The sequence below is a fragment of the Agelaius phoeniceus genome, chromosome 2 (assembly GCF_051311805.1).
Source record: "Agelaius phoeniceus isolate bAgePho1 chromosome 2, bAgePho1.hap1, whole genome shotgun sequence".
NCBI lineage: Eukaryota > Metazoa > Chordata > Aves > Passeriformes > Icteridae > Agelaius > Agelaius phoeniceus.
Window position 1 is genome coordinate 77,162,710 of NC_135266.1, and position 12,676 is coordinate 77,175,385.

At 42.8% G+C, this 12,676-nt stretch overlaps 1 long non-coding RNA gene across 1 annotated transcript; it reads right to left on the minus strand.

Moving 5' to 3' along the window:
• Nucleotides 1–2,431: 2,431 nt before the first annotated feature.
• On the minus strand, nt 2,432–11,392 carry LOC143693368 (uncharacterized). The gene is made up of 4 exons (XR_013180974.1): nt 11,272–11,392; nt 10,027–10,093; nt 9,131–9,287; nt 2,432–2,584 (listed from the first exon to the last, which is right to left on the minus strand). It is a non-coding gene; the product is annotated as an uncharacterized LOC143693368 (long non-coding RNA).
• Between the last annotated feature and the right edge of the window lie 1,284 nt (nt 11,393–12,676).

Here is a 12,676-nt window from a genome sequence, read left to right on the forward strand (position 1 = left end):
GGCGGGGCGGGCACAGCACCGCCCTCTCCCCGGGCTCGCGGGCGCCGTCATGGGGCGGCAGGAGGGCTCGGGGCCGGGCACCGGGCACCGGGGCTCCGCCTAGGCGGGGGAGGATGGCCCTGCCGTCAGCGGGAAGCTTTGGTACTTTCCTCGGCCCTCTTCCTCAGGCGGGGAAAACCCGAATGTGCTTCCCAGGCGGGGGAAACCCGAGTGTGCTTCCCGGACGGGGATTTCCAGGCCAGGGGCGCGGGCCTGGCGAGCAGCCGGGAACGGAGCGCCGGGGGGGCAGCGCCGGTGGCGGCGGCCCGGGCCCGCGGAGCCCGTGCTGGGGCAGGCGGGCCTGTGGGTGCCGGCGGCTCCCACGGCACGGGCCGCACAAGCAGCGCCGCTCCCCGGGCAGGCGGACGGGGCCGAGCTCGCCGCAAGCCCCGCGGTTTCACCCTTGCTCCCTGACACCGCCGTACATCACAGCTGGCTCGGCCGCATTTCCTAATATAGGCAGCTCTGCTGCATGTAAGAGGGGAAACAACATGACCGGTCACTTGAAAGCACTGGGGAAGAACAAGAGGAAGACAAAATAAGACCATAAATTTCCACTGGAGGTGTTTAAGACCGTATCTCTGCATATCGAAATCTGAAAAGTTTCCACAGCACCTATCAGAGCGCTGACCAAAAGCTCAAAATGTCCCAGCACAGTCATGATCTGGCATTTCCTATGAACAAACAGTAGATAAGAGATTTTGAAAAGCCCCGTTTTGTGATGAGAGATTGGTAGTAGGGTGTTTACACAACTGAGAACTGAAGAGTTAAAACAAGGAAGTGTAACAGCATTATGACACTGGTGGGTCATTCTCTGTATCAGAGTTCCAGTAACATGAGTTTGCAAGAAACTCATTCATATATTTTCGAAAACTCTTTCAAAATTCCTGCCATATGTGATGACATTTATCATATATAACAATGCTGTCAAATTTGAATGGTGGCAGTGACATCTAGTACAGCACAGCTTCTACTGTAACCCTACTTAATATCATATAATCATAGACAAAAACATTTGCTTTGCAGCAGTTGCAGAGAAAAAGAACATTAAAAACTTTCTTTTAAAGATTAAAATGGTTGTCAGATCCCTGATACATTGTTTTAAGGAAGCTGCTGACCCAGGGAAGAGAAGGTTCAAAAATGGAGCCAGCTGATCAAATAGCTTCTGTGAAGAGTGCAGAGGTGTGGTTTTGTTTGACATTGGGAACTGTTCAGTGTCACAAAAGGAGCTGAGCTCTGTACTTTTGTGTGGTTTTAATTGCAAGTGCTTAAAGATTTACTTTGACTGATTATCCCCAGTTTCGGAGCTTCAAGCAGGACTACCCAGATGAAGTTATACTGATCTATTATAACAGATATTATAACGTTTTACTGTACATTCTGCAAAACTAGTTAACCCAGTGCTCCTCCTTGACTCTCCTCCCTCCCTCCCTTGTGCTGCTCCACACCCAGCCACTATCTGCCCTTGCCCCTCTGTACCCTTGGCCTCCTGCTAATCTGGCAATAGAAACTGCTATTTCCTCCCCTCCCAGGCTTGAGGGAGCGGTTTCAGGTTCTCCCTTTGTGCTTGGCAGCCTCATGTAGCAATGGAGGAAGGGAGGGGGATAAAATAAAAAGCTAAAGGCTAAATAAAAGGCTAAAATTCTTGTGATAGGAGAAAAAGAGGTGCAGCTGTCCTGAGCTGTCGGGTGCTTTCTGCTTGCTTTGCCTCATTCAGTACAGTAGCAGCCCCCCATTTTCAGTAATTCCTTTGCTTTTCAGAGAATGAAGTTAAGAGGGAACTCTTCCCCCACTTAGCTGCAATGATGGACTGTCCTTTACCAAAGGATATGAAGTAAGAATGTAACCAAAGGGTTCTTCTTAGGACTGAAAGTCCTGGGAACAGTGCATTATCATGTTAGCATTCTGTGTCTGGCTTCAGCCTGGGGCCAGGGTAACTCTCCAGAGGCAGAGTAAGAGGACAGCAGTGGTGCTTAAGCCCTGCCCAAGCTAAATTTGGGCTTTGGCTCTCAGGCTCTGGCATATGACTAGGACCGTTCCTTATTCCAGCCCTTTCACCAACTGCAGCAACCTTCCAAGATCAGTCTTGACCTGAAAAACAGTGAGTGGGTGGGTGAAACAAGACCCTCAGCTTTGCAGACTTAGCTCTGGAGAGGGGGGAAGAAGGCATCGTTCAGATAAAGCTGTCCTCAACCAAAGGAAACCACAGAGGTCAAAGTGCTAGTAAAAATGCTGCTGCCACACTACCAGGGTTTATGAAAATAAACCTCATGGTCGTGTTGACTGAAGGAGCAAAGGTGAGAGAGCAAATTTCTGCAGGTGGAAGGCAGTGACCTGGCAGCATGAGTGCATTATCACACCAAGTAGCACAGCCAGCCCTTGAAGTACCTGATGCTGCTGCGAGTCCAGAAGTCTTCTCTCAAAGTCCTGCTGAGTGTCAGTCTCCCCATGCTACATTCCTTCTCTGATGCATTCTCCAGTTTGCCATCTTCCACAATATTAAAATGTCTGGCTTTAATGGTGCCTCTAACACACCTCTAAACATCTATGAAGAGGAGAGATGGAGAAAACACACATTGTTATTTTCCTTTCCCTTGCTACTGACTCCTGTATCCACTCTCCCAAAAATCTAAAACCCCCTGTAGAACCTGTATTAAAAAGTAAAACCAGTTATCACTGGGTAGTGCCCACATTTTTCAGCTTTACAAAGGTATCAAATACCACCATGGGACATGACCTGCTTATTCTGAACTCTGTAGTGTTGGCTTCACTGCAGCCATCAACCCTTATTCCAGCAGTAAGGAGTTGGTTTCCTCTTATAAACTAACCTAAGATGGTGATTAGGGTTCCACAAAAAATTTTAGAAGGAATTCTTCAACTCCTTCAGGACGTGAGGGGAAGATAATGATGAGAGAAATAAGAAAAAAATATATATTAAGGAAAACTTTGGGAAAGCCGACTTGAGGCAAAAAATACTAGCTGTAGATAAAGTTGCATTATCTATTAAATTTACAAATGAAGCCAAGAGCAGAGTAGCTCTAACATCCTGTAAACATGAGATCAGATAAACTATGTTATGATAGTCTGTGTGGGTCCAGCTGCCCACTTTGTTTTGACTAAACACAGCAACCTTTTTTTTTGTTTTTTTACTTTAGTCACAGGTTTGTTCGCCTTTGCCCAGGGAGAGGGGAATTGAAGTTTCTCCTCAAAACCTCTCTTCAGCTGAGAGGCCTAATGAGTTTAACATCCACGGACTGGGAGTAGGCAGAAGATGCACAGGAGATAAGAGAACACTGAGGAACATTACCACTGGTGTAGCTGGAGATACCTGGTCTGGGAACAGATCAATGAGAGAACCAAAGAATGAGGACCAGATTAGCATCAAAGGCAAAGGATCAATAACCAATAGGAGATCAAATACTAAGAGTTTTGTCATTTAAGACCAATGAACACGAACTTCTTTGGGGTTTTTATATAGAAATATATGAAAAGTCTGGTAAAGAACCATGTGAATGATTTTCACTGCACAACCTGGGCATGTGTCAATGTAATAATTTCTGTTGCACATCCTGGCCAGAATAAAGTAATGCCTTGATTCTCTAACACTGAAAAGATGTAGTTGTAGAGTTTCTGTTTTTCCCAGAGTTTCAGTGACAAGGGCATCTATATCTACACCAGCAATAATGATTACTTTTTTTCTTTTTTTAAATGAAACTTTTAAAATTGCATTTGGGCATATAGCAAAAAAAAAAAAAAAGTCACAAGGGACAAATATAATATCCAGATATTTAGGGCATCCATGATTCATTGTGATAACCTTAAATGTTCAAGGGAAAAAAAACATCTTGCTCCTCCCTTTCTGAAAGTCAGTACGTTCAAAGTCTGAAAAGTTTCCACTCCATTTGCACACAGACAAGAGTTTTCTTTTTCACATCCTCCTACGCAAAGGATCATGAGTACAAAAGTTTAGGTTTCCCTAAATCAGTTGTGGGCTTTCTCACATTTAGTGCTCAGATAAATTCTCCCATAAGCCATCAGTAGTCTCAAGAACATATCAGAGCCACACTGAATAAGCTGAGGCTTTTAAATCAGTCAGAAACTCTCATTAATATTTACTTGGAAGATAAAAAATAATCAGAATTAATTGCAAGAAGGTCTTGGTAAATGTTGTATTCAATTCTCTTTTTAGATTGGAGAATCTGCTCACTTTTCAAAGTTTTATTGTCTGCTTCTAGGAAGACCATTTTGTTCTCCTGGTGGTATAACTAACATACTTTCAGCAGGAGATAGGAACGTGAAGAATGCCAAAGCAGAGATGACTTGACTAAAATAAACCACAATCAGGTGGAAAGAGGACTGTGTTTAAATCAGGGAAATAAAAAGGCTTCTATTCAACTGCTTCAAATTGTGTCAATTGAGAGCCCCACATTCCAGGGTTTTTTCCAAAGGAGTTGTCTTTCTAAACAGCAGGTTGTCTGCTTTGACTCCAAGTTACTTCCTGCTGTCAGAGTAAGAAAATTTCTCTAGATCTGATTTCCCTCATTTATTTGTCATTATCTTTCTGCAGATTTTAAAATCTTCCCAAGGTGTTTAATTTGCTTTAGTTGAACCAACTGTTGCTATTCATGTTCTTGGGGATTTTTTTATGTCAATATTCCCTCAACTGAAAGAGAATCAAATGTGGCACTGTTTAATTTCTTGAGGTTTATACTGGAGGTTTTCTACCAGGACTGGGGTTAGGTTCAGGAAGATACAAGTGATTTCTAAGTCATGCTAAATGTGGTTGTATCACACTTTACCTAGACAATGGGTGATTGCCTTGACAAAGAGTTCAAAGAGTTTAAAAGGCCACATACCTCAGAAGTCAAATCATCCATTCAGAGGCTACAGATACAAGATGAAGTTTCCCGAAGTATCTACATCACCGTTTCAAACGGCATATAAGCACATGGGAACACACTAACTCCCACAAACCCACACACAAAGAGGAGCTTAAGCCTTCTGTTGCAACATGCAAAATAAGGCCCTAATTCTGTAAGCAGAACCAGAAATCTGATCTCTGTGTCTGCCTGAGATCCCAGTGCAGCTTATGGGGAACTGATTTGTGATGTACGGTAAAACCAAAAAACCCCAAGCCCCTGTGTGCAAACTGAACAAGCCATAAATCAGCTCTCTATGAACAACAATGGCGCAAGCAGTTGTAAGCAGACACAGGGTTAAATGACAGGAGTGGGGGCTGCTTAGGTTAATCCTGGTGCCAAATGGTACTAAAACTGCAGCCTGAGAGAAGCTGAGCTTTCCATTTTTGTATTCTGCTGCACAGTACTACATTTTGAAAGAACAGAAGGGAAATAAGAGGAATCATAGTTGAACTGAAAATGGTTTCACTTTCACTTCTTAGGACTTACAGGAATAAATAAATTAAAAGTAATGTAGCATGCACTACTGAAAAAAAGTTTCTTTTCGGCATTAAATTGTAATACTTTCATGAGAATATATTAGAGGGAAAACAGTGAAAACAGAAAAAGAGTGATGTGTCTTTGATAAGGGGTATTTTTTTATATTGATGTATTTTTATATTTGATTTGATATATTTTGATAAGAGATACTAGCTTTATAAGCTGGTATTTTTTGGCCAGTAGCTCCAAATCGATTATGAACTTACATATCATGTTACATGGATACATGTAACAGGGAGGGGATTTGGGTGAGGAACAAGTGCCAATTGAGTGAATATAAATGGCTATTTATGACAAGGTTAGAAGACTGGGTTTGTAGAAGCTGGAATGTGCTGTCAAATTTTGACAGATTTGCTGTTGAATTGTTCAAAGAATTGAAAAGTTATTGGGGTGGAGCAGACAGACAGGTACTTTCTTATACAAAAAAAACAAACCAAAAAAGACTTCATAAATGAGATGCCAAAATCAGGCTAAAATGACATGAGATGTCATCCTGAATACTCACTTGATGGTTTTTAGTGGACTAGCTAGAAAAACTGCTCTGTTCCTGGTATACTTATTCAGAAGGACCACCTCAGACTCAGAAAACAGAGAGTATACTGACAGGGCTTAATTCAGCATCAACCAGTGGCTGCACTGACCTAAAATCCATCTATCCCAGTACCAGCCAGTACCAGACATCCCTGGTATCAGCTAATCTCTTTCTGTAATGAAAACCGTCTCAGCCTTTAGTACAATAATCTGGGCCTGTTATCTGAAGGTCAATGTTACTAATTGGGATAATCCAAAAGGTCACTCCAGTCCTTATGAACAAAGATTTTTTGGGGAAAAAGAAGTTTGCATGCAAATTGAAACATTCTTGGGTCAGGAATTCAGAGTGGCAGTGAGCACAGCTGGCTTGAGAAACAGGAGTTAGATTCTGTGTTCATTACCCCACAGTGTTGCTGAGACAGAGGGTACAGTAGCCTTGGAGAAGCAAAGGGTCCTTTGTTTCTCTGCTGAGTTATTTCTAGTGAGAAAGACCTTTTTCCTCTGAAAAAGCACTGTCCTAAAAATCACTGAGATCAAAGAATGTGAAAAAGGCAGAGGTAAGATTCTTGTGCAAGACTCAAGAAACAGCACCCCTTCCTAAAACACAAGACAATAAGAACATGATTTGAACAAAAAGAAAAAGCCTGATAAAATGTGCTTGTACAGCATCTGGAAAATTAAGCTCCAGCCTTTGAGGCTTTAAGTCTCTACTTTAAAGATCATTAATGTCTTAAGTTGACATGAGATGGATTTTATCCTGCTCTGAGAATAAAGTACATATTTAAAACAGACTAGACCATCAGTTCTGAGACACAAGGTGCTGTGCTCCCTTCAGGCTCTGGATTAGTGGAGATTAAATTACCATCTAAGGGCTGGCACAGAAGAAGTCTCAATATCAAATGTGTTCAAGCCTTAGGCACACAGCATAATTTCTAGCATCACCTGCATGTTGAGAAATACAAATGCAAGGGTCTGAATAAAGTACCAGTGTCTTGAGGCTTGATACTGGCCTCTTGCCACTTCCTTATGACTTCCTTAGTTTGATTTTAAGGAGAACTACTTTTTATCCTGTCTCAAAGCTCTTCCTAATAGAGTTTTGAATGTATATCTAACTAGGAACATGTTTGTGTCTGAACATTGTCAAACACAAATTTTAGGTCTCCAGAACACTGTCTCTTTCACTTGGCCACACAGTTATAAGCACAAAACAAGCTACTGTGAGAACATTTCCAAAATTAAGCAGGTTATCTTCCTTTGAAATTATACACAAAAGTTTGGCATTGGCCCAGGACTGTAGGAGTTTCTCGTTTTTGTGATTCTGTTTTTCTTATGTGGAAACAATAGTGGTATTCATGCCTAGGCAGTTCATGAGGTTACAGCTTCTGAGGCTTTGTTTTTCAATACGCAGCATTCGCTATAAAAGATGCAGCATACTTCAGTGTTACCACAGTGACTTCCCTTCTGCTGGCTCCTGTGGAGTAATTTTAAAATGTATGTGTTTTAAAGTGAAACATTCTTTATACATACGAAGCTACTCAATCCTGCATCCAGACATGTAGGCCTGTGGGCCAAGACTTGGTAGACTGGAATACATGTACTTTGTTTTTGTGAGCGCTATTCTTTTGTTTCTTGTCCTTTCAAATCTCTTTCCCCCTCCAGTCAACTCCTTTCTACTCAATGCTAATCTCCTGCACACAGAAAATGAGTGCATTTATACAATATCCTGTTTGTCAAACGTTGTTTTGTCCCTTTAGTTATTACATACAAGCACTCTTCAGCTGACAAGTTGTCAGCTGCATTGTTCGCAGGTTGTCAGGCCTCCCACATTACAGTGTATTTGCCCAGCCTCAGAGAGAAAGACTATTGCTTTTTCATAGACAAAAATAAGCAAAAAAATTCATTGCAAACCAATTTCTTCTGTTCAATAAATAGTTGAACAAAAGACAAGTGTCTGCAAAGTGATGTGTGTTTGTCTTATGTAACATAACACTATGGCAGGCACTGCAGTGAGCTGGGGAAGGCAGACATGCCACAGCAGCTCTGATAAAAAAAAAAAAAGAGCTGCTGACCAACAAAACTCTGGTGAAATACCAAAAAAGGGTGCAGAATCTGAATGTCAGGAAAGAGAGGGACAAAGGTTACAATGATGCAATTGCCAAGAGAGAATCATCTAGTAAAATGTGTAAGGGCTATAAAATAGATATTTGTATCTGAGCTGGTCAGTCTTTACAGTCAAATGAAAAGAAGAACATGCCTTTAGGGTGCATTTTTGTATTAAATCCTAGAATAGACATTTCAAAGGGATTACATGCATCACCCCAAAGTGCATTTTTCTTTCTGTTGATTGCTAAGGAGGTGAGAGTTTTAAGGCACTAGGAAGGTTGTTCCAAGGTCTTGCATTTTTGTAACATCATTAGGAGGCAAACATAACTAAAATCAGAGGACAAGGGAAAATGATAAACTAGTCAATGGTTGTTCCAGATATGTCTTTTAGTGCATGGTTTATGTAGCAAAGGCAGGAACCCAACAGTTGTTCTCATGAACCAGACCTGTGATCTGCTGTCATTTCTAGGAACCACAGAAAATACAAGAAATTCTATAGCAGGAAATTATGAGTAAAGACAGCAGCTCTTCAGATACTTTTTCTTTTTGTTTCTGTCCCTTTTTCACTTTTTCAAAAACTTTTTTTCACCTGACAGAATTTAATTAAAAACTGCAGAAAAACAAAACTAAAATTCTTCCTTTTGAGGCATGAGATCAGAACAAGAGTTAGTTTGGTTTTGGTTTCTGTTTTAAAGCACTGCTTTGGAGTGGGGTTTTTTAGAAGCTAATCAGGAAAGGGTCATTGTTTTACTGGTGCAATTACATATAACGAGCTATGGCAGTAACGTATTCCTAGGAGGACACTATCTGCAGGTGTCCTTTGGCAGGCCTCAGCTCATATAACACCAGCCCAGGAGGCCTAGGCTGGGCAGCCACATGCACTGGTCCCAAAAAGCCTTTTCTGAGCAGCAAGCACCTTCTCTTGGGTTGGCCTACAGTAAGGGCACTGTCCCATTGCCCCCACTGCCACATTTGAACATGAAAATCCAGGTACTCACCAGCCATAGCAGCTGCATTTCACATTGCAGCAGTTCAGCCATCTCATCCTCATTCTGTATGTTCAGCAGATAAAATAAAATGCAGGAAGTGACTGCTGTTGGGGCAGCCAGAGGGAAGAGAGGAGCACAGGATTAACAGCTAATTGGGAGAGTGGTCCTGCAAAAGAGCACAGCAGTGCATTTCACACATCAGAATTTTGGAAAGCTGAGCAGTCCAGAGGCAGATTCAGGCACATAGAAACTTTTGACATACTTACAAAGTGTGGCATGGGGCCAAATTTCACAAACAAGTAGTCAAGATAATCAGAATTATCTGGCTGCTCCCACCAAGGGCTGTGCTTTCCAGAGTGTGATCTATCATGCAGTGTGTCAGTGGTATTTTATTTTATTGCCAAAGAGGCTTCAGTGGAATCCTCAGTGAGGTTTCAGATTGGTTTCTGGGAAACGAACTTTCCAGAGGGCAGGATATTTGACAGCATTACCCTCAAAATTTGTGGGAATTGCCTTTGAGTCTGAAGGGATGTGAAAGTTCATGGATTGAATATGGAATTCCCCAGTCCATGGAGCCAAGGACTCAGAGGAGCGATGCACATCACTGCTGCAGGGCTGGAGTGTTTCTATGGTGAATATCTGCTGTTCCAGCAGAAGTGTGTGCAGCAGGCACAGTCCATCCTTGGGGTAGCTGCAGTCACCCTAAGAGCTGCAGCCCACACACCTCAAAGGAAGGCTGTTGTGAAGAGAGGGAAGCAACACAGCCATACAATCTCACCTCCCCCTTGACATTCCCCATCACCTCCTGCACCCAGCCACTGCTGAGCCCACAAGGCTGTGCTTCCCCATCTGTGCCCCAAAAGGGAGCTGCAAACAGCTGTCTCTGCCCCTCAAAGAGAACTTACAGGACCTTGTTGACTTGCAGCACAGGAGAAGCCAGGATTCAGGTAAAATCTGTGCTTCCTGGGCATCCTGTGAATTGGAAGAGATCCAATGTGGGCAGAGCACAGACACTGGCACGGACTCAGTGTTACCTGCATGCATCCAGTTCAAAGGACAACCAGGGCAGGTCATGTCCTGCCACGTGGCCACATTCCTGGAGCAGGAGGTGGTTCTTGGGCTTTTCACACAGAATTTGGTTAAGAGGTCTATGCAAATCAGCAGGTCATAGGCTGTGACTTAGGCAGTGAACCTCCAAGGCTGCTTCTGGTCATAGGAAGTTAATGAGGTAAAAATTAATATAAATAGAAAGAACAAAGCACAGCATTGTTTGCAAGGATTTAACCTCTGTGTGCCAAGTGCTGAGGACACGTGGAATTTTTTTATCATACCAGAGTTTAGAGGTCCTATTGCACTTTTCTATACAGAGCTCTGTTACGTGACTTCATAGAATTATAGAAAGGCTTAGGCTGGAAGGGATCTTAAAGATTATTTAGTTTCAGCCCCACTACCATGGGGAAGGACACCTTCTACTAGACCAGGTTGCTCCAACCACCACTAACCCAGCTTTGAATGCTGCCAGGGATGGGTCATCCACAACTTTTCTGGGCAACCTGTTTCAGTGTCTTACCATACTCACAGGAAAGAATTTGTTCCTAATGTCCAAGCCCACCTTCTATAGTCACATCACATGCCATAAAGGTTTTTCCTCAATAATTTTAACTTCAGAGAATCTTCTCCTTCAGTCTTACTTAGCCACTTGCCATTTTTTGAGTGTTGACTCTGAAAATTAGGGCAAGGAAACATTCCTGGCAGTTCAAATGCCAATCCTTCTCATAGTGTGCTACTCTACACAGTGGGATCTCTGCTGAATGCTGAGATTTGGCTCAGCTACATGTTAGTTTAAAAGAAATTGAACCTGAAGTGAACTGGGTATCAAAGACTAAACTTCAGGAGTTTTTAATTTTTTTGTTTGTTTGTTTTAATCAGTTGGTTAGGAGAAAAAGAAAAAAAAATCCCCCCAATTCTGCCTAGCAGAGTCAATTCTTCTCTGTCAACTCTTTTTGAAAACAAAAGTAGTGACCATGCTTCATTCACTCTCTCTAAAATTAACACAAAATCCCAAATTAATTAAATTATGATAAACATTAGAGAAAAAGATCATGCATTTGCTAATCTTATCCTATGTAATTAGGTATGACAAGTCTTACCTCTGTTCCATAGGAAACGTAGCAACGGGTAGAAAGCAGAGACCCAGGGAGCTAATTTTGTTTCCTGACCTCGGATTTGCAGAGGTATCTTGCTAAAGCAGTGACTTGAACATCACACAGAGCACAGACACTCTGCCTGCCACAGGATGAGGAAATGCCAAAAGGGGGCTGGTGGTGTTTTAGCACCACCGGGTGGACAAATAAGGGAAAAAAAGTTCATTTTTGAGACTGAATGCATGGGTGTCCTGGCAGGCAATAGTCCCACCTCGAAGCAGGAGCCCTGAGCAGTGTCCCAACCTCACCTGTGCTGTTCTTCTTATTGACAAGTATCTCAGGAAGTTCTCCCACATCCCTTCACCAAACTAGGCATTTCTGTCACACTGTATGTGATCCCACAGTCTGGAAAGTCTTCCCAGAAAACATCAGATTTCCAAACACAAACATAGTATCTGTAATAAATATGACCACAATAGAAAACAAACACAATCTATAATTTTTAATTTAGAATTTCAGTTACCTCAGAAATAGCTCAGATATTGCTCAGACACTTCTCCAGTGTTTTCTGCCAGTTTTGTTTCTGCCTTGAAATCTATGCCTGGTAGATAAATTCCTTTAAATCACAGGAAAAAACCCCGCTTTATGTAGTGTTTCAAAGTGCTTCTTACACCTTGACTGTTCTCTGGGCTTTTGGACAGTAATTGTTGTGGGTGGCTGGCCTTGGACAGCTTTGAATGCTGCTCACAGCAGATATATGAAGACATGTAGCAGCTGTAGCCAGGTAAGAACTGCTTTTCCCTGGCACCAGATAAGACAGTTTGTTGAATTAAGTGGAAAAGCGCTCTCACCCTCCCACCTATATCCTGTGTGCTTTACTGGCACACTTCTGCCGAAAGCTTTGGCTAGCTCTGTGCCCTGTGACTTATCTGTTATGGACCTGTTCTTTGGATTACACTGCAGCCCAGAGAGCCCTTTGTGCCACTCCAGGAAAGCACATGCTGTCTCTGTATGGGCCACTTACCTTTGGCTGACAAGAGCCAGGGAGGAAGTGAAAGCACGGGGCATTCTGGCAGCAGGACCCCCACCCTGGCCCTGTGCCCCCTCACCAGGCTGGTGGAAAGCAGGCAGAAATGGCTCCTTTCCAAGAGGGGATCTTCAAGTTGATGCGGGAGACAAGGAGTGGCAAAGCTCCCAAAATGCATCCTATAAAAGGGTAACAGTTTGGTGACTGGTGAGTATCCTTTGGGGTACTTGACCTCAGTGCTGTAGCCAGGAGATCTCTCCTGGCAGCAGCTCCAGGGCACACTGCACACACCCTTTCTGCAAATTCCACATTTAACAGCACGTTTGCTGCTTGCTTATCACACACAGCCCGCCTGCTTAAAATAGAAGCATTTGAGCTGACGCC